The following is a 21996-nucleotide window of genomic DNA, read 5'->3' as shown; positions in this document are numbered from 1 at the left end:
GGAGGGGTAGCCCATGGGGGAGGCAATGAGTAAAGGAGGTGACAATGAGTTGAGAGATTGCACTTTTCCTCAAGTGCCCGCAATGAAATATGAGCAGGAACACAGGGCAGTGGGACATTTTCCCAGGGTACTCCGGGAAGAAGCCCTTTAGGGAGGTGACATTTAGGCAGAAAATGAGACAGCCGTGAGAAGACTTGGGGAGACATTTCCCAGCAGGCAAAGGCTCAGAGATGGGAAGAAGTGTGGTGTGTTCCAGAATTAACCAAAATCCAGCATCACCAGGGTGTTGCAAGCAGAAGGGAGCAGGGCCTGCAATAAGGCTGTGAATTAGCTTGGGCTGATAAAATATCGCAGACTGGGTAGCTCGAACAACAGACATTTGTTTCTCACGATTCTGGAGGCTGGAAGCTAAGATCAGGGTGCCAGCAGGGTCAGATTCTGGAGAGGGCCTCTTCCTTGCTTGCAGACAGCTACCTTCTTTTTGTGTCCTCAGTGGGGAAAGAGAGATCCCTCTCTCTTCTTCTTATAAAGCCACTAATCCCATCCTAGGGGCCCCACCCTCATGACTTTGTCCAATCCTAATGACCTCCTGAAGGCCCCACCTCCTAACACCATCTCACTGGGGATCAGGGCCTCCACCTACGAATTCTGGGGAGACACAATTCAGTCTATAGCAGGTGGAGTCTTGTTTCTCAATTTGGGGACACCAAGTACATAATTCAGTGTCAGAGCAGGAATGCTGGCCTGCCCTGGAATCCAGCCATGGAGTCTTTCCTGGTACAGGCTCCTCCCTGGACCTTTGCCCCCGAGGTCTCTGGAAACTCCTCAGGCTGCACATCCACACATCAGGAAAGCCATTCCTGCCCAATGTCAGTCACACTTGGATGCCTGGCATTTTGTACACTTTGCTGCTCCGTTCTCTCAACTGTTAAGTCTGTAACATTCTTCCCACTTCACAGATAAGAAAAGAGAAGCTCAGAAAAGTTGCCCAGATTTACACAAGAAAGTTTTTGCAACATAATAGCTTAAACATTTTAAAGCATCCATTTTTAAAGATTACTTTTTTATGTCAACAATGAAGGAATCTGGATAAGAACACACAGATAATCCCTGTAGTATTCTTATTCTTGTAACTTTTACAGCTTTGAAATTATTTCCAAATAAAAGTTACTTTAAAAACAGTCATGGTGCCCTGTCCCCGTTAAAGAAACCCAAGCTCCAGCTCTTCCAGGGTCACAGCCGGCCTCCTACAGCCCGGCGCCTGCGCATTGGTCCCCTCCACACGTGGGGAAGCCGAGGCTCACTGTGGGGCCGTCACGGAGGAACTGGGAAGGGTCTGGACCCAGGTGCTGTGACTCTTCCACACCCTCGAGCTGCTTCTGTGGCCTGTGGTCATTTAGGTTTGAAGGAACCGTTCACAATTTGGATTTCAGTGGCCCTCGGTCTCCAGAGAGACAGAACCTCCCTGTGGGCTGCCTGCACCCTTCAGAAGAGAGAAGGGCTGAGGCCTCAAAATCTGTCGAGGAGGAGGGGGAGGGGGGCGAAGGGAGGGCGGAATGGATTCCTAGTGACAAAGAGGCAGCTGGAGGCTCCCTGCAGAGAGCAAAGCCCTGAGCAAAGGCTGGAAGCCGGCCAGCAGCGCCAGGGAGGGAACCACAGAGAAGCAATTAAACCTCGGCTGGGCCTGGCCCAAGGGGCGGCGCCGCCCCGAGCCTGCCCGGGGAGTTCCGGGGAGGGGAGGTGACTCAGCACCGCCGCGGGACAGCACCTCTCTCCCGCCAGCCCCCGCTAGGAGAGAGGAGGCAGCGGCCAGGACAGACTCTGTGAGCCGCCACTTTTCTCTAAGGAGCCGCAGGGACGAAGAGTAAAGAATCTCAGTGGCTGATCCGTTTAACTCACTTGAAAGTTCTTCGCAGAAGTGGTTTTTAAATCCCCCGTTGATGTTGGATTATCTCTGCTTCTACTAATAAAAGCTGACACTTATGAGCACTCTGCCAGCAGCCTCATGTAGACAACAGGGATGTGATGTTCTCCACTTTGAAATGAGGCACAGGTCATTTAAATAATGTCTCAAGATCAGGGAGCTAACAGGAAATGAAGCTGGAGTTCGAACAGGAATCTCTTTGATACTGAATTCCATGCTCTTGACCATGGGCCACACTGCCTGCTCCTTCCTACACCTGGTGCAGGCCCGGTGCTCAGCCGTCCTCCTGCTCCACCTTCATGGGCTTGGACTCATCAGGTTGCTCCCTTCCTCCTGACAGGCTTTTCTGGGCAGCAGGCACCCTGATTTTCCTCCTGCTGAGTGGCTGGCTGCTCCTTTGGCTGTTGCTCCTCCAGACATCGGATGCCCAGGCCTTTCACCCGGCCCTCTTCTTGTCCTGCCGGCACTCTCTGCCTCATGGCTTCAGTCAGAAGCACAGCCAAGAAGACCCAGCCCTAGACTCCCAGCCTCTCTCCTGCCTGGACTCCAGCATCCATCCGCCCAAGTGGCATCTCCACCTGGACATCTGGTAACATCTCAGACTAATGTCCCCAAACCAGAACGCTCTACTGTGTCCCTCATACCTGTGTCTACACAAGGCTTCCCAGTGCCCAAGTCCCACACCTAGAATATATCCTTAATTTCTCTTTTCATCACTCTCCACTGCCAGGGCACCAGCAAACCTATCCTTACAGTCTGTTTCTTCACAATCCTCATGAGAAGAGGAGATGAGGACAGAGACACGCAGGGAAGATCATGTGAAGACACAGGGAGAGGAGAGTCCTTATAGACATGGGGAGAGGCCTCAGAAGGAACCATCCCTGCCAACACCTTGATCTCAGACTTTCAGCCTCCAGGCCTGGGAGACAATGGCTGTTATTTAAGCCCCCCAGTCTGTGGTGTTGGTTAACAGCAGCTTGAGCTGCCCAGCACAGAGTGGCTCTGAGTGGCTCTGCTCTAACACACCACGCTGGCTCCCGCCGAGGGCCTCTGCTGGAGCTGTGGCCTCTGCAGGAAGCATCTTCTGCAGCAGCTCCTTCTCCTCATGGAGGCCGCACTTGATGTCTTCTCCAAGGGTTCTGCCCTGATGAGCTGTGCGCAGCGGTCCTGGCCCTGTACCTCTCAGCCCTCTGCCCTCCTACACTCTCGCAATAGCCCTGTGTCCTCTCGGCCAGAGCAATTAACACTATCCACCATCTTGTTTCTTTGTGATTACCTGTTTGTCATGTGCATCCTACTCCCTGGGTCACAGAATCCTTAAATTAGGATGCTATTTCTTGCTTACATTTAATTTCCAGCATCTAAGACAGTGCCTCTAATAGTCAGTAAGTGCTCAGTATCTGGTGGATGGGCGGGAAGTCTCCCTCTTGGCATAACAGAGGACTCTATGCTCAGAGCAGCAGGCAGGGAAGGCCTGGGGCCGTGGGAGTGCATTGTGAATGGTTTGTAGCCCTGGACTCTGGCTGCAACAGAAGCTTTGAGGGACCCAGCCCACAGGGTCAGAGAAGGACTCTGTTGCCAGACCTCCAGGGCCCAAATTAAGGCTGAGTCATTTACCAGCTGTGTGACCTTAGACATGTGACTGCAGCTCTCTAATAAGGCGAATAGTGTTGTTGCTGTTACAATGCTGCTGATTAAAGCGAGAAAGAAAAGTCAAATGCCCTGAATTCTTTTTCCTTTGAATGTCTGAGTGAGTGGGGATCAGAGGATTGTGAAAGCAGCAGTTCCTTCTAGAAGGACCATTCCTCTGAGAGCACTGGGGCCCCAGCACAGGGCCAAGCTGCTATGCTCACAACACCAGGAGCAGTATCCACATGGCACCCAAGCAGGCAGGCAGGGTCCTCCTTGGGCTGTAGACCCTGCCAGACCACCAACTCACAGCACTGTGTCCCCACCATGGAGACCAGGAGCCCATTCTGTTCTGGAGGGTGGGCTCAGTGATAAAGTATTTGGGAAAACATCATGTTTGTCAAGCCTTCCACTTCTACAGAAAATGCTCAGTCATGAAGCATAGACAGGAAAATAACAACTTCCCAATGAATTATGAAGCCTTCCCCCGCTCCTAGAGGGTGATGACTCTCTAATCTCTCTGGGTTCCCTTGTTGAATACTTCCCCAAACCCAGCTGCCTGGAGGACCTGGAGTGCAGCGAGGAGCACATAGCCCATGGCCAACGTTGACTGACTGATGGGTGGCACGGGGTCCCCCAGTGGGGCAGAGGGGAGACATCACAGAGTGGAAGTGAGATGGCTCCTCCAAGAGCAGCTCATCTCACGTTGCAGCACCTACTTCTCCGTGCTTCAGAATTCAAGATTAGAATAAAGGTGGTACAAATAGAGGGGTGAATGAATTTTGGACTTCTGTGAACATTTTGGCTCCAGGCTGCTTACTGACCACTTTAAGTCACTGTCATCTTTAGCATTTCTGGCCTGATTTGGCCACTTTTAATGTGAGATGATAGACCATTAGAATTGATTTTGGTTTGGGTTAGATTCTGGGTAATTGGGACTTAAGCAGTAAGGATTAAATTTGGAATTTATGCCAGTGTAAGTCTCACCCAACTACTAGGCTTAGAATAGTAGCAGAAAATACCACTCCCCTTTCTGTGGATCAGGGTACGTGTGCATACTCTTATTCACCCCATACATTGCTGTCACCCGGGAATGCATCTCCTTATCCAACTACGACCTCCTGCTTGATTGTGATAGACAGGTGCTCAGGTGGACAGATGGGTGATTTTAAAGGGTGCTGGTACTTGGGGGATAAACTCACCTGTGAGCTACGGAAGTCAGGTGAGCGTCAAAGTGTTCAGAGGTCTTGTGAAGCGAGCCTTGTCTCACTGAAACTGCACCTGAAGAATGAGCAGGATTGTGCAGAGTGACAGTGTTTGTCCTGGATGCCCTGTGTGTAATGGGGAAAATGGAATGGTGCCTATGCTCAGGCAGGACTGAGTGCTAGTCAAAAGACACTGGACAGTTTTTAAAGTGCCAGGGGGAATCCACTCTACATATCCGTGTGTGGTTTCTGGTACATGTTTATGTCAGCAAGACGCTAGGGTTGACCGGCTGGGGAGGTGCTGCCCAGAAGGCTGCCTTACGGAAATGGGTCTACTACCACCCAGGGCTCCTCCTTTATGTTTCAGGGAAGAAGGGAATTATCTCTCGCAAGGCTTGCTGTATTTTATATCTTTTTAAATCTGAAAGATTAATATTAGTAACTGCTGCATGCCAGGAGCTGTGCTAAACACTTCACCTGTAAAGTGAGTACGATTAGTGATTCCCATTTTATTATCAGTGAGGAAACCAAGTCTTAGGGAGGACTCCAAAGGGTGTGCTTGAAACAGTAAGCTCTACAGACTTGATGGGTTCTTCCTGCCTTAATATCAGCAGGCCAGGGTATTGGACCCACCCTACTGCTCAAAACAATAACAAACCTGGTGAAATAGTTACGAGCCCCTCTTCCTAGAAGCAGTGAAGAGCTGGTAGATAGTAAAGAATTGCCAAACCTAAACAGAAGTGAAGCAGGAACCAAAGCGATCACCAGTGCTCACAAGCTACTCTTAACCTGAAGGGATTTACTGGACAGGATTTGAACTTCTGATTTTGAAGGTCTCATGGACCACAGGGGCAGAAATCCAAGTCCTAGGTCTACACAGGTTGGGGGTCTTACAGGAGGTCCCCACAGTAAGCTGGGACCCCTAAGGTCCCAGTTCAAGTAAAACTTTGAACTTGGTGCAATGTGGTCTTAGGTTAGCAGTGTCCCCAAGCACCCATAAAGGCCAGTCCTTTCCAAGAGGGCTGCTTTCATTGTATACCTATTATTTCTGCAAGTAATTTTGAAAACACAATGACCAACATATGAAGATAACCTAGCAGACATGAAGACTAAACTCCATGAGTGAGAATAAGCAAGAACAAATGTCAAGAGAAACAGATCTGCAAGGATGTGAAGTATAGACTTATCAGACAGAGGTTGTAAAAGCTTCCTGCCGACTATCCTGAAAACTTTAAGAAAAACTTGAAGATGTGCTCAGGGAAAAGGAACCTGTAAAGTGTTAGGGCAGATTTGGAAAAAAATAGAATTCTAGAAATAAAAAATACAATAGGCAAAATTGAAAACTCAATGGATAGTTGTAACAGCAGATTAGACACAGCTAAAGATAGAATTTAGTATCTGGTGAGGAAGAAATTTTTTAGACCAGCACAAGGAGACAAGAGGTGAACAACATGAAAGACAGTAAGAGACACTGGGGTAGAATCCTGGGTAGAACGAGAAGGACTATCACACATTTAGAAGCCCAGCAGGAATGGAGAAAGATAGTGAGGCTGAATTAACGTTTTAAGAGAGAATGGCAGAAATTTTTCCTGAATCACTGAGAGACCTTGTGTTAGTTTCCTAGGGCTGCCATACAAATTAACACAAACTTGGTAGCTTCAAACAACAGAAATTTATTCTCTCACAGTTCTGGAGGCTAGAAGTCTGAAATCAAGGTGTCAGCAGGGCGTGCTAGCTCTGAAGGCTCCAGGGAAGAATCCTTCTGTGCCTCTTCCTGCTTCTGATGGTTCCTGGCATCCCTTGACATTCATTTTTGCTTAACAACTCCTTCCTCAAATTATCTCTTTCCTCTCACATTTTACTCTAAAGCAACAAGGAGCAACTGGGCCCCCTTCAACACTTAGCTTGGAAATCTCCTTAGCTATATATCCAAGTTTATCACCAAGTTCTACTTTCTGTGAAAGATGTAGAGCTCAACATAAGGTGAACTTATTTTAAATAATTACATAGGCAAAGACCCTATTTTCAAGTAAGTTCACATCTGAAGTTGTAGGTAGACGTGAATTTTGGGGAGACGCTATTGTACCCACTATAGACATTAATCTACCCACTCCAGAAGCCCAGTGAATCCCCAGCAAGAAAATCAAGGAAGTCCATATCTAGGCAAATCATAATGAAACTGAAGAAAGCTGAAGATAAAGAGCAAGTGTCTTAGAAACCATGAGAGAAAGAAGTTGGAAGTTATCAAATCAAATGTAAATTTTTGCAGACAGATTCATTAGGCATGATTGGAAATATGCAATTATAATGTGTTCCAAGTTTTTCACTGTTTTGAGGTGAAAAGAACTCCCTGAAATTGGGAGAGCAGGGAGGAGGAGGGTGTTACCCTGTGATCCCTAGACAGATTTGGGGTCTCTGTCTCCTTATTTGTAGAACACAGCGTTGGGCAAACTTATTATAATGCCACTTCTAGAAAAATAATTCTTAACATCACCTCTAGAACAAATATCCCACAACTCTAAGACCTGTGCTGGGTGTGATAATAACACAGAAAGAAGTGCCCGAACCTCATGGTCCTTCTGTTCCCTCCCACTCATCAGATGTGACAGCTGAAATATGCATGGTCAAGGTTTAAAAACACTAAAAGAGACAGACCTGCAAGTCAGTGTCCTGGTGTGACAAACCAAATAACTTGAGGCTTGTGCTCTTTTGCATGTTCTTGATTAATTGAATATGGTGACTATTTGTTGATTTTTTTCTCTCTTTCTAGCCTGATCTCCTCTGATCTTCCTCTCGGGGAAATTCCCGTTTCCTGTGGTATTGAGCATGATGCATCCTTATGCTTTGAAAACGAAGGCAGAGTCGTCTTTCCCTCCTTCTCTACCTCCTGCTACCAGGACCAACACCTGATTCACTCTCAGGCCAATGGGCACATCCCACCCCCACCCCCACCCACCCTGCTGGACTTGCAGTCAGGAGAGGCAAGAGGAGGGCTGCCCTGCGGCACCAGGAGCAGCTTCTGAGACCACTTCTGCTGCTGCCATCACCCAGCACCCCGGTAGCTAGCAGCCACACATCCTTCCCCTCCCTACTTTCTGTTTCTTGGTAGAAGTTGGCTGTTCTTGCTCTTGGCCCCAAGACCACCTCAGTTCCTTCCCAGCTCTTTGAGTCTGGTTCTCTCACTGGTGTCCTCACACCACGTCCTTTTCTGCCCTGAGATTTGTCACTGTGGCTTGCAACCAAGAAGCCTCACCAAGATAACATGCCTCCTGCAAACTCACCCAGCAGCGAGGGACTGTTGTGAAACAAAAGGACTGTTCTGGGAGCAAACTCTCCTTAGTTACCTTCTACTAGATTCCACGCTGTTGTAGAAGCTCATGCATTTGCCTATAGCAATCCACCTACAGATACACGCACACTCACACACATGAACACCCAAAAGAAATCTGGATAAAAATCAATCTCAGAATAAAAACCCATGTGCACTAACACACACACTGCGACATAAGTGCGAAAAGTCTTTACCTGACCCTAATACTCAACACTTACGCTGTTCTTTACTAAGAAACACTTTTCTTCTCCCATTTCTCTGGTTGGTTAGTGTTTGAATATATCTTAATTTTTCCATCAGAATTTTGTTGCATCTTCAGAGTCTGCCAAAACAATGGGAGCCTGAGACACCCAAAAGGTTGTACCGGGATCCTGAAAGAGTGTTCATATTAAACAATTAAAAAGCTGTATGTAACCAAATCACAGTACACATGGAGAGAATAATGTTCATCGACAATGTCCAGAAATAATTTAAATTTTTCATTTATTTTTCACAGAATAAAGGGTGCGTTTTCTCTGCCAACCTTTTAGTACTCAAGAATCGAATCCTCTTCATCACTCAGAGATCAGAGTGGATGTTTCTTTTGCCATTTCAGAGTTGTGCATCAGCTCAATCTTTCCTTTAGTCATAAGCGTGGATTATAATCCAGGTGCAGCACCCACATATACTCACTAACTAGATCTTCCTGTCACTCCATTTTTCATACCGGAAACTTCTCCTCTGAGCAGCTCTTCAGCTCTCCCTGAACCAGCGTTAGCCCTGTCCTCTATCTAGAACACATGTCACAGGTCGCAGTGGCTGGATCTGGGTCACCCTGGACTCCTCTGGGCGTTTGCCCAGTGGGTTCTCCTGACAAAGCCTGGATCCTGGTTCACTTGCCTGGCCTTCTTAGGGAGTCTCACAAGCACATGTGGCATCAAACGGGAGATCAGGCTCACAGATGTTTCTGCTTCCCAGAGCTGGTGCGAACAAAAGCGGGCCATTTGGTCTTTCCTGGTTACCTCTTTGTAATGGCTGGAACTTCGTCCTCCTTTTGTCATTATACAGGCCCCAAAGAATTTTCCTCGCTGCCTTTATTCTCAGAATTGGGGATTTCCGGTGGTGGAACACCTCAGCAATGCAAATATGAATGTTCACACAGTTACCAATACTAACACAAGAGCAAACGATCAGGCACTGACCGAGGGCTGAGAACCATGCCAACCCTCAGAACAGGTACTATGATTACAATTCACACATGATCAGCGAGACTCAGAGAGACCAGGTGACATGCCCCAGATTGCTCAGCCAGTGACGGGGAGCTGGCACACAGAGGTGAGGGGCTGACCCCATGGCCCGTGGTTTTAACTGCCCATCCCTTGGCACTCCTCAGGCTGCCTGCACCCTCACTAAAAGGGCCTGTGGTGACCATCAGTACTCACAAAGGGGATTCTGAGTTTTTGAGATATAAATGTTCTTTTCTCATTCACCTGTTTCTTTCCATGAAGAGAGCAAGAAATTGTTTTCTACCTAACATCAGAATAAAACTCAGTGACTAAGGTATTCTTCAGAGGGAGGACCCCAATAGTCTCCTTTAACCCCAATACAAAGCTCACTGAAAATGTGCCAGGGAGGACTCCGGAGCTGCGCTGCTCTCTATACTGCAGGGACAGGAAAAGCAGAAGAGGGCGAAGTGACCGGCTTGAGCCTTATTGCCAGATCCAGCCCCTAAAGTGGCAGAGCGTGGGCCTGGGGTCAGGCAGACCTTGCTTTCCATAACTCACTAACCATAGGGCCTTGGACAAGCTGTGAAAGCCACCGAAACCAGTTTCCTGACCTATAGGAGTCACTTCTCTCGCTGTCTGGGTATTAACTCGGTCTAACTTTGCAGCACATGGTGACTCATAGGAATCCTCGAAGCACCTTCTGCTATGTGCCATCTCCCGCCACCTGTGCCATTAGTTAGAACTCAAGGCAGGAATTTGAGTTTATTCCTGACTTTTACAAAATCATCTGGCCCAGGATGCAGTCCTTTCCTGCAGTCCTTAGAGAAGTTGGGTTGTCCAACTTGTCTCTAGTGGCCTTCTAATCCCTCCAAGCATCAGTAAATATGAGCAGCTGCTATCCTGCCTTCACCCACGACACTAAGGACCGTGGAGAGCAGGACAGACTTGCATAAAGCGATTCCCGCTGTGTGCGGACTGACAGTGGTCCATGGCCGTCCTCCTGTGGGCAAGGCTGTTCTGCCCTTGGCTAAGCTGCCTGAACTCCCTCTTGCCCACTGTTTTCATTACGCTCTCGCTAGCACCCTGCATCATTCATCTCCACTGATGCAACAATTTACTGGAACATTATGGACTGAATGTTCCAAAAGAATTGCCCAAGTGTCTGTCTGCTTTGGATAACATTTTATTTATGTTATCTGTGCACGGCAAGTGGCAAAGCTCTCACATTCTGGGAATCCAGACAGCCCCAGGTGGTATCAGGTGGCCGAGGCTGGCCAATGCATGCTAGGCAGAGTGGGGTGGTAGAGAGCAAAGAAAGCCTGTCTCTTGCCAGAAAGTGAGCCTGGGAAAGAGATTTGGTGGAAATCAGAGTCTTCTCAGGGGTTTCCCTCACACCCAGGGATCTAACCTCCAATTACTCTGTTTCTGCAAAAGCTTCCTAGTTCTACTTAAGAACACCCTCTGTTCTCTCCAAGTGCCTTGAATTCCCCAGTGCCAGTGGGAAGCACAGAAAGATGCCTGTCTCTATGCAATGTGGTACGTTGTGGGAAGCCTGCAATGTCACTTCCCTCTAGCCCCAGAGAGTTTCTTTTTACGAGAAGAATTAAACCACCAGTCTGCCTTCCAGTTTGCAAAAAATGTTTTTTCACATGCTGCCAAGAAAGAACGTGTTGCCAAGCCAGCTTAGTTGCAATTAAAATGTGATGGCACCTATCACAGAGAACTCCTCCGACGCTTCGCAAAGAACTGCACCAAGACTCACAAGCAGGAGCGGGTGCCAGCCCCGCTTCCACTGGGTGAGTACCTGCGTCTACATCAGCAGCAACGATGCCAGCACCCATAGCCTGCTCTCGGTTTCAAAAATGAGCCCTCTACATGCATGTGACTTCTTATTGCTTAATAGGGCACTTTTTAAATAGCAGAAGTCTTCACTGAGCTTTTGGGATTATCAAAGTACAAACAATAGAAAACGGTGAGGGGGAGGGGCGGGCTTTATTCAGCTGGCGTCTTCTCAGGCAGGCTCGGCTGCCTGGCTGTGGGGAGTCCATGCAGGACTGGATCAAGTATCAAGCAAAAGAGACAAACAGTGCTGGCTTCAGTTCCTGTCGCAGAAAAGGCTCGAGCAGGTACTGATGAATGAGACAATGGCTACCGGGACTGAAAGCAGCTCATGGACTAGGGGGTCTCCAGGCATTGCTTTTCCCCTCTTCAGCTCTATACAAGACAGATGGTAGGTGATAGTGTCCCCATTTTATAGATGAGCAAAATTGATAGGAGAGCATCAGTCCTGCCCAGAACTATGCATCCAGTAAGAGGCAAAGCTGGAAGCCACCCCAGTCTGCCCAACTCCAAAGCCTGTGTTTTCACTGTGAGGGCATTATTTAGAAATCCTACTCCTGCCCACAGGGCTGAGATTTTGACCTGCAGGAAAGGACTGTTTACTATCGGAACTGATTTCCTAACTGGAAAAAAATGTTTACTACAGTAGAGATTCTAATTATTCACATCAAGGAATAAATTGATAATGAGAATTAGAGTTTCACAGACTCTCTCTTTTAGTAGGTGTTCTGGAAAAATTGGGTAAGAGCGTCTTGGGAGAGGATGTTCTTCCTCTCTCCCTCTGCTTATGTCTACTCTCAGCAGCTGGAACTTAGTAAAAGGTAGAGAAGCTGTAGAAACAGTTCAGAAAATGTTTTCGGGACATGCGTCTTTTGTCAGGAGAGGCATACCACTGAGCATATTTTTCACTTATAAGGTATCTAAGTAATACTTTTTCACATGCACTATGTTTTAAAAATCATTTATACCTGGTTTTATTCTTAATTTGGATTCTTATAGTTGGTATATCTACATTTGTAACTCTGAGCAAAAAATCTCATATTAAAGTCTATCAGACTATTCTATTATTTTAATTCCTGTCAGACTAATTTCACCTAAAAATGTGGAGATATGATGGACATAGAACAAAAATGATACAAAATAAATAATAACAGATCCTATTTATTTGCATGGGATAAAAACAGAGCTCATGACTTTCGTCATAGTAGCAAGAACACACCAAGACAAATTCAGATTGTACAAGTGAAAAAGAGAGGAAATATCATGATATTCTCACAAATGAGTTGGGCCTTATTGTAAAGATAGCAGCAAATCATTCTCTAAGTGGTGACACAGCATGGCACAGGATGAAGTTTCACGGAATATGTATCTAGCCTTCCCACATGTTGAGTTGAGCACACATGCTTCCATGGGCTAAATTAAACAGAGAATGGATTGTTTTTTTGCTTTAAGTAATTCACGGAGCTATTCACTTACTGGCCTTAAAGAATTAGACAATCAAGTTGTGAGTAAACAAGCAACTAGGAGGGACCTCAAAGAGTTGAGAGCAGCCCCTGTGTAGGAGCCAGTAAGAAAACCCCAATCCTACAACCATAGGGAACTGAATCGAAATTTTGCCAAAAACCCAGTGTGTGGGGGAGAGGCCCACAGGCTCCAGAAAAGAAGGCAAACTCGCCAATACCCAGCTCACTGCCTAATGAGAAGACCAGCTGCACTATGCCTGGATTCTTGACCCGTGGAAACTGGGAGATAATAAATGTGTGTTTTAAGCCACTTAAAAAAACCATAGGGGCTGCCCAGGTGGCATAGTAGTTGGGTTCACGTGCTCTGCTTCAGCAGCCCAGGGTTCGCAGGTTTGGATCCCAGGTATAGACCTAGGCACCAGTCATCAAGCCATGCTGTGACAGTGTCCCATATACAAAGAGGAAGATTGGCAGAGGTGTTGGCTCAGGGCTAATCTTCCTCAAGCAAAAAAGAGGGAGATTGGCAACAGATGTTAGTTCAGGGCCAATCTTCCTCACCAAAAAAAAATCAAAACAAAATATAATTTGCAATATTTTTGTTCCTCTTAAGCTTCTCTTTCCATAACAATCATCTCCAACACTGACAAACATTTTTTATGCTACTTTGTAAAACCTTTTCAGTATTAGCATGTTCTAAAGTACCATTGATTCATGGTTATAAAGGATACAATCTGTTGGGACATTCAAAGAAGGTTGATTTTGCATTGCACAGGACTGACTTTACAGGAATGGGAGGTCTAGTCTCACTACCTGCTCTGTTTAAAGGTCAGAAGTGCTCCCCAGTCACAGTGATAACCAAAAATAGCCCCAGGTTTCAGAAGGCTTCCTGGAGTGTGGCAACCTCTGAGAAGCAATGACGGTCTAGCCTGCAGGTGATTTTTCATGCTTCTTTAGTAAGATATGAGCTCACTTCAGACAACCCTCTTGTCACTCATCTCTGGTGGAGCAACCCCAGGTCCCCACAGGAGCTGACTTCGCAGCCACGTCTGCAGGCTTGCAGACTCAGGTTGCAGCACACGCCCCCCTCAGCCCAGCTCCACACTGCACAGGTTTGCATAGCTGGTTCTGTTTCTGTTTTTCTCGTTCATGGAAATATTTATCTTGTGTTGAATTTGAGCGTCTTAGCTTCCTTTTTTGTATTTTATCTCTCATTACTATGTGTTTGGAACATAAAGCATTGTGTCAAAGCAAGTGCTTACTGGATCTTCATGAATAGATGTCCTCCATTCCTCCCCCACACAAAAAGGATCAGTAAAGTATGGCCCATGCGACAAATCCAGCAGGTCATCTGCTTTTGTAAATTAAGGTTTATTGGAACACAGCCATACCCGTGGCAGCTTTTGAGCTACGGTGACAGAATTGAGTAGTTGAGACAGAGACTATATGTGTCCCACCAAGCCAAGTGTATTTACCGTCTGGCTCTTTACAGAAAAAGTTTGCTATCACCTGACCTAAAGCCTAACTGACTCCTTTCTTACACATGATACTCATAATTTGTGATTCTCTCTCTGTCCTCTCTCTGCCTCTCTCCCTCCTTTCTTCAATTTTATTATCGGACTTGCCATCAGTTTTTCTATTTTATTGATCTTTTCAAAGAACCCACTAATGACTTTCTTGATCAAGTCTACTATATTTCTACTATATTTTGTTGTACTTATGACTTTGTTTTATTTTGTTGTTCATTTTTTAGCTTCTTGAGTTAAATATTAGCTTATTAGTCCTCAATCTTTTGCACATATTGCTGAGGAAGGCTGTGCATCCTTGGCCCCATGGATATATTTTCACATGTGACATGTGGTGCTTCATTGTTTCTAAATGGTCTGTGATACTACTGTATTCCAAGAAATTTTCAGAACATCACTCAGAATTCCAAGTGGATGGATTTTGTTTGTCTGTTTTCCTTTTATTTTTAATCTCTAGTTTTACTGCATTGTCATTAGAGAATGTGGCTGTTTTGATTCCTGCTTTCTGGCGTTTATTGAGTTTTTCTTTGTGGCCTGGAACATGGTAAATTTTTGTGGATTTTTGTGCGTGTGTGAGGAAGATTGGCCCTGAGCTAACATCTGTTGCCAATCTTCCTCTTTTTGCTTGAGGAAGACTGTTGCTGAGCTAACGTCTGTGCCAATCTTCCTCTATTTTATGTGGGGTGCCGCCACAGCATGGCTTGACAAATGGTGTGTAGGTCTGCACCTGGCATCCAAACTGGCGAACATGCAAACTTAACTGCTGTGCCCCTGGGCCAGCCCCTTCTAAGAATAATTTTTTAAATAATTTTGTGTCAGTCAATGTCATGTGTTGTCAAAAAAATAAAAATAAAAAAACTCTAGCTAGTCCGAGCTGAAGCTGTGAGGCAGCTCCCATGGCATTAGGAAAGGTGGACAGCAGGCTCCTGCCACTTCCACATGCAATTTCCTGACTGCTGCTCGGTCTTTGTGTCCCTCGTCCAATGGTCAAACTCCCATCAGGAGCACCTGATTGGCTGACCCTGGTCACATGACCACACTTCAGCCAAAAGCCTAGAATTTAGTACTTTTTTTCCTAGATTACAGCCTCAATAATTTCATTCACAAAGGGTTCATAGGAGGCAACTGTTCTGCATCCTGGCCATCTGAAATTCTTAAACTGCTCTCATCCTTTAATTAAACCCTAGTTAGGTACAGAATTCTGAAATGCGGACAGACAAGGTGAATGGATGTACATGTAGAGTAATTCACAGGGGGCGCCAGAGGGAGGTCCGGTGAGAGAAGTCGGCAGGTCCCAGAGGCCCTGGGAAAGAGCTGGAATGTCCTCTGGACTCAGCAGGAGCTCAGCTCTGCATAGCTGTGTTCACTGCTCAGCTTTTAAAGGGCCCTCCAGAGCTTCACCTGCCTCCTCCAGTGAGTCAGATGCAGGTGAAAACAAGACCTCTCCCCAGGGTGATCCCCTCCCCATCCCACCCGCCTGGGTGGTCGCATAGCCAAGCCAGCCACTCTCCTTCTATCAACCTGTGCTGCATCGTCCATGGTTCTGCTCACCATCTGAAATGCCTCACCGGCCTATTTGCTTGTTGTCCACCCTCCTCTGTGAGGGCCAGAAATCTTGTTCACTGCTGTTGCCTGACACGGGATGAGCACTCAATATTTGCTGAATAAATAAATGTGTATGAGCCAACAGCTGGCTAACACCTTCACTTGTCAGTCAGTTGGCCGAGAGTCTGCATACACTTATTGTCTCATTTAAACATCAAATCGTCTCCCTCAGCTGAAGGAGAAGCTGCATTTTACAAACCCACGACTGTGGCTCAGCCACTCCCCCACACCTCTGCATCGTATGCCGCTGCGAAGCAAAGTTTTTATCATTCATCTCTCTCCTTCTCTGATAAAGAAAGCTCCAGTGCTTCGATCCATGCCTGGAGGACCATGAAGGAGCGAGGGAAAAGGGCCAGCAAGATTGAAGTCCCCTCACAGGATGCCCAGTGCATCTTTCTGTGGCTCGACACCATCTTGTCCTCAAGTGTAGTCCAGGGAGAGAGATGTGGGGGCCTATGACTAAAGTAGGTATCTGTAAGAACCCAAGACTCTACGCACAGCAGAATCAGAAGGGTCAGCCATGTGTCTGCCTCCCTGCAGACCCTATCGAAGACAGGGAGTTGGGATCTGCGTAATTCAAACTTTTTCCCCATCTTGCGTGTGTTGGAGTTCACAGCTGCTGAACACGTGGCCACATTCTTGACACCGAAGATAAAATAACAGCCAAGCATTTTGTGCCTTTGCTATTTTGAAGGCTGCAAATGCCTTGAAGGCTTCTTTCTGTCAGGAGAGGGAGCAGGCATCCTGAATTAGTTACTCATCTGGAGGCGTGTGGTCCATAAAATAACAAGGGGAAAGATGCCAAAGAATCCCGCAACAAGCTGGCGCTGGGAGTTGTGGGAATCAGCACGTTTTTCATGTACAAGATTCCCTAACATGCAGCCCAACTGAAGCCCACCAGAAGCTAGAGGGCTCCGATGCACCCTTCCACTTCCTTCAACCCCAAGAAAGGGCCCTTCGCCATCCTTTAAAAATGGCAAGTTCATCAAGAATTATTAGACTTCTTTCCTCTATAATGGTGTGATTTACATGCAACTGTTTGGAAACATCTTGGATAAAATGGACACATCTATGACACGTTTTTAAGTGGCAAGGCTATGTGCTGCCTCCTGGGTCTCCACCCCTTTTCCACCTGACTTCACTCCCCAAGGATCTCCATCAGAGAGATGTCTCCATCAGCAGTCCCTAGGGACACTGGCATCCAGGACAAACATACCAGTATAGGCTCCCAGGCCAGCCCACCTTACTCTAAGACTTCTAAACAAGGCCTCCCCTTGGTCTTGACCATATACAGGATGGAGACACACTCATGATGCTCCACAGCTGCTAGTGACCGGCTGACATGTCCCTGTGCAGAGTCATATTTCATTTCTGTGGTCGTTGCAAACAGCTGGTCTGCAAGACTCAGGGGGCGGGCAGCTGGGGAAACTATTTCCAACTGCACATGAGCACTAATGCCTTAAACACCTAATTCTTAGGAGAGGAACGGATGAGTAATCCAAGCGATGGGATTCAACCTCCGCCCATCTTGGGACAGGACCAAGCCGACCCCAGCTGGGCAGGGGCGCTTCCATCCTGACACTGGAGGAGCAGGGTGTCAAATCATGGTGACCGTTGCTACAAAGGGGCTCATTTTTATAAATGCTGAAGCTCTAAGGAGTGTTTTTTTTTGTTTTTAATTAAAAGCTTTACCTTATTTTCTAAAATAACTATTTTGTGTTTCATTCTGAAACACAATGCAAACTCTACGGTAAACTCCTTCTAGTTTTCTATGGTAAACTTTTCTCCTTCTAGTTCCCAGGGACAAGCAAGATCTCTGGGAAGACAAACTCATTTCGCTCAGTCCTCATACTCACTTCTTTCTTTTTATAATTTAGGAAACAGAAAGAGATTTACTTTCTGAAATGGGTAGATAATCATTTCTTCAAAAATGAGAAGAAAAATATCCAAAATATATAAAGAACTCATACAACTCAACAGCAAAAAACAAAAACAAAAACCCCAAAACAAACAAATAATCCAATTAAAAATGGGCAAAGGACCTGAAGAGACAGTTTTCCCAAGAAGACATACAAATGGCCAACAGGTACATGAAAAGACGTTCAACATCACTAATCATCAGAGCAATGCAAGTCAAAACCACAATGAGATATCACCTCACATCTGTTAGAATAGCCATTATCAAAAAGACAACAAATAACAAGTGTTGGCGAGGATGTGGAGAAAAGGGAACCTTTGTGCCCTAAGAGGGAAATTGTTGGTGGGAATGTAAATTGCTGCAGACTTTATGGAAAACAGCACTTTTAATCAAAAAGTTAAAAATAGAACTACCATATGACCCAGCAATCGTACAACTGAGTATATAGCCAAAGGAAATGAAGTCACTCTCTCAAAGAAATATCTGCACCCTCATATTCACTGCAGCATTATTTACAATAGTGGAGACATGGAAACAACCTAAGTGTCCTGGTGAACGGATAAAGACACTGTGGTGTACACATACAATAGGATACTATTCAGCCACAAAAAGGAGGCTATCCTTCCATTTGCCACACATGGATGGACCTGGAGGGGGTTATGCTAAGTAAAATAAGAGAAAGGCAAATACTGCATGACCTCATTTATATGTGGAATCGTAAAACCAAAACGCATACAACTAAACAGAGTAAAAGAGATCAGATTTGTAATTAGCAAAGGCGGGGTGGAGGCAGGAAATCAGATGAAGGTGGTCAAAATATATAAACTTCAGGTTATAAATGAGTGCTGGGGACCTAATGCATAACATGAGAAAAGTAAATGAAGGTCAGATGCCTCAGAAGGGGAAGTTCAGTTAAATCCAAAATTTAAATGAAACTTTGCTTCTGGGGACTCATTTCTAATGCATGTTTTGCTCTTTTGTTTTTAAATCAAGTTATCCCCCGGATAAGAAAACAAGAAAAAGATGTTAACAAAATTGTTGCTACTATCTGTAATCAAACAATTGCTTGCACTGTGTTATTCGAAACAGATAAACAGCAAACAAGGATGTAAATCAAAGTGATGAATACGTGGAATAAAACTTGTCTGAAACCAGGGCTTATTCTTAGGCCTCTTTTAGGCCTAACTCCACTCCTCCTAGGGACGAAGTATTCTTCATTATCCTCTACGAAAGGCTCTCCTTACATTTCAAATGGATCCAGACTTTGGGCCATAAACCTCTCCACCCCAAGACAGCAAACATTGCTTTGATGCCCCTCACATAAATAGAGATAGATGCTTTTGTCTGGCTTAAGGATTCTATACACCCCTGAGAGAGATGGATTCTTACCAGTCGTTTACTCATGAGTAAGAATTAGTTGGCCTGAGCTATTCCTAAAACCTGGTTCTGATTTGGGGGCCAGGGAAAGAGTAAGTGGATATTTGGAGCATGGAGAGAGAAAAGCAGAGTGACACTTAAGGGGGAAAGAGAATATTGAGGGGCATTGCTGTAATCACAGGACGAACTTTGTTTACTACTTTGCAAATGAGAGAGAGATAGAGAGATACTTATTGACTGATGCTTGGTTTCCCTTGTACTTGGTTGTATTTAAGTCACATGAACCCCAATATGACTATTGCTAATCTGCAAATATTTTGAGATCTTAGAAAGATGGAATGGGTGAGTAAAGTGCCTCCCATCTGAACTTGCACATCCTATGAAGGATTTGACCCTCCCCTGTGGCTCAGGTGGATCCTTCTTCAGCCCAGAAAATCTTCTTGATCCTCCCCACAGGGTTAGGTAACCCTCTTCTGTGCTGTAGCATTCTGTATTGGTCTCTGTCATTGATCATATTTTAGTCTGTAAATTCTCTTGTCTGTCCCTCCCCCCTTAAGGACAGGAACTATCCCCAGCACCCAGCACTCCGCTTGAAATCAAAGTTTAAGGATTGAGGAATTGATTGCAAGGTGGCCAGGATGAAGGAGGGTGGGCAGGAAGGCAGAAATAGGAAAGAGAGAATAGAAAAATGCACAACCTTTAAGTATTCCAGTCACCTCAAAATCCCAGCAGACAAAAGGCAGATGCAGCTTTTAAAAACCACAACCTTCAGGATTTTAATTATATCCAATCGACTATGCTGAATCATCTTCAGCATCCTTCATTATTTATAATAGTAAAAAAAACCCTTCAAAATCAAATTGAACCCTGGCATTCTATAATTTATACTTGCATCTATCTGCAAAGTGGTTCTATATTAACAATCACTACCAAATCGTGGCCGAGCTATGCCATGAATCTTAAGGTGAATGTAATTGAATGACTGTATTATCCAAATCCATCTTTGAAGCATGCAATTGAATATGCACTAGAAACTTTTGGCAGTTGTTAGAGACAAGATGCATAAAATCAGATATTCCTGTCAAGCCATGATAATCTTCCTTAATAATTAGGGAAGGAGATGAGAAAGCCTGAACTTTTCAGGTTACTGAGCATGTGTGAAAGGATGAATGCACTGTCATAATTAAAGAGTCCATGTGCAGCTGAGAAATATCTAATTATACTCTTGCTGTTTAGCACATTGGAAAAGGCTATAAATTCAAGCATTTTTAATATTTAAAAAATGGTTGAGAGGACTTTTTGCCCAAGCTAAATAGAAGTAGCCATGGGGGCAGTGCCCACGCATTTCTGAGAACAAGAGAGTTCATCTGCTCAGCCCAGGCACGAGAGTGGACCCAGAGGAAAGGGCTTGTTTACCTACCTGCCCATGATCTTAACCTCCAGTTTATGGTCCGAGCTCTGTGTCAGACACATGGTAAGTGAAAAGATAAGGGTAAGATAAAAGTCAAAGGTTTGAGGTTCTATACTCACTCAGGCCACCACTGAGTTGAGGCATCTACATATGTCACACATCATCGTTGACACACAGAGTCCTTGGTTGATGAAATGTAAAGCTAGAGCCATGAGACACTAGAGGCCATCAGAGTTCCTTCTAGCTCTCATTGTCCACGCTGGATGACCATCCACAGTGGCTGAAACTAGCTGATTACGGCACATGGCAGCCAGGCACTGTTCTCAGCCCGAAACACTTACTAATACCCACCACAACCCTATGAGTAGGTGCTCTTATTATGCCACATTACAGATGAGGAAACAAAGGCACAGAGGAGCTAAGTGATTTAACAAGTCATCCAGCTATTAAATAGCACTGTTTGAATTTGACCAGCTGTGTGTGCACTTCACCACTGTGCGCATACACAACAAGTTTGCTTCAGTAATCCGTTCAGGAGTTAAATATTCACCAAAAATCTAAGATGTGCAATGTACTCTGCTATGTCCTGGTTACACTGTGGTGAACAAAACACACAGATTCTTCCCCTCTTAGAGCTTATGGTCTAGCAAAAGTGCCAACATTAAACCTAACAGCTGCAAAAATTATTAAATACTTAAGGAGGCAGTTACAGCTTCTCAAGGGGATCTCATAGCCAGGACTCGGGTTTTAGGGTAGGTTTTCTGAACACATGACACTTAACCTGAAACCCAACCCTAGTGGACCAGGTAAAGAGTTAAAAGAAGAGTGTTCTATACATAGGAAAGGTGTACACAAGACCCTGAAGTGGGAGGCCATTATGCCTCTGAAGGCCCCTTAAGATGGCCATAATGATTGAAGAGCAGTGAACAGGGAGAAGGGGGCCCTGTTTCAAATAAATAAATGTTGAGATGGCTTTTGTTAGAAGTAGGAAATTTAGCACATGCAAGATCTTGTGTCCATACCATAATGTCAAGAATACAGAAGAAAGCATAGGAGGGTTCTGAGCAGGGATTCTAACCTTAAAAGGGAAAGTGTTTGAGATGCTAGGAATCAGCATATTGTTCCTATTATTTTGCAGATGAGAAAACTGAGACTCACAGAGGACAAGAGACTTACCATGTTAATTCTCACTAAGTTGGTCAAGAGCTGCCTGGATGTCCCTTCATCACTGGCAGTGGATATTTTTTGTTTGCCTCCTTAGTTTTTTTTTTCTGTTTTGAGGTTCTTTCCTGCTCTGCTTCCATCCCTGTGTGCTAGGAAAGGCTCTGAATCCCTGCAGTGAACCATGTAGTTAAGCCTGTAGTTAACCATGTAGTTAAGTCAAAGCAGTTGCTTTAGAGATAAGTGTATGACATAAACCCACAAAGTCAGAGTAAATCTTCGAACTACTTCCTGGAAATCCAAGGTCAAAATTTCATTCTAACTCTCACAGCAAATTTAAACCTAGAAGGACATGGCTCTAGAACACTCAATTAGGAATACATTGCTGGTCAATTTTTTTTGGAG

The 21996-nt window shown here is 45.4% G+C and overlaps 1 long non-coding RNA gene across 2 annotated transcripts in view; it reads left to right on the top strand.

The window, feature by feature from the left end:
* The first annotated feature begins 10953 nt into the window (after positions 1–10953).
* The window catches only part of LOC103560152 (uncharacterized), a 68649-nt gene continuing 57606 nt past the window's right edge, over positions 10954–21996 (top strand). The window contains exon 1 of one of the 2 annotated variants that reach the window (XR_547125.2): positions 10954–11090. This is a non-coding gene — a long non-coding RNA (uncharacterized lncRNA). The remainder of the gene's footprint in view (positions 11091–21996) is intronic. The other variant, XR_011539007.1, reaches the window with a different exon arrangement.

This window comes from Equus przewalskii, chromosome 4 (genome assembly GCF_037783145.1).
Source record: "Equus przewalskii isolate Varuska chromosome 4, EquPr2, whole genome shotgun sequence".
Classification (NCBI taxonomy): domain Eukaryota; kingdom Metazoa; phylum Chordata; class Mammalia; order Perissodactyla; family Equidae; genus Equus; species Equus przewalskii.
The sequence above is the reverse complement of the archived record's forward strand: the minus strand, read 5'-3'. Positions and strand labels throughout refer to the sequence as shown.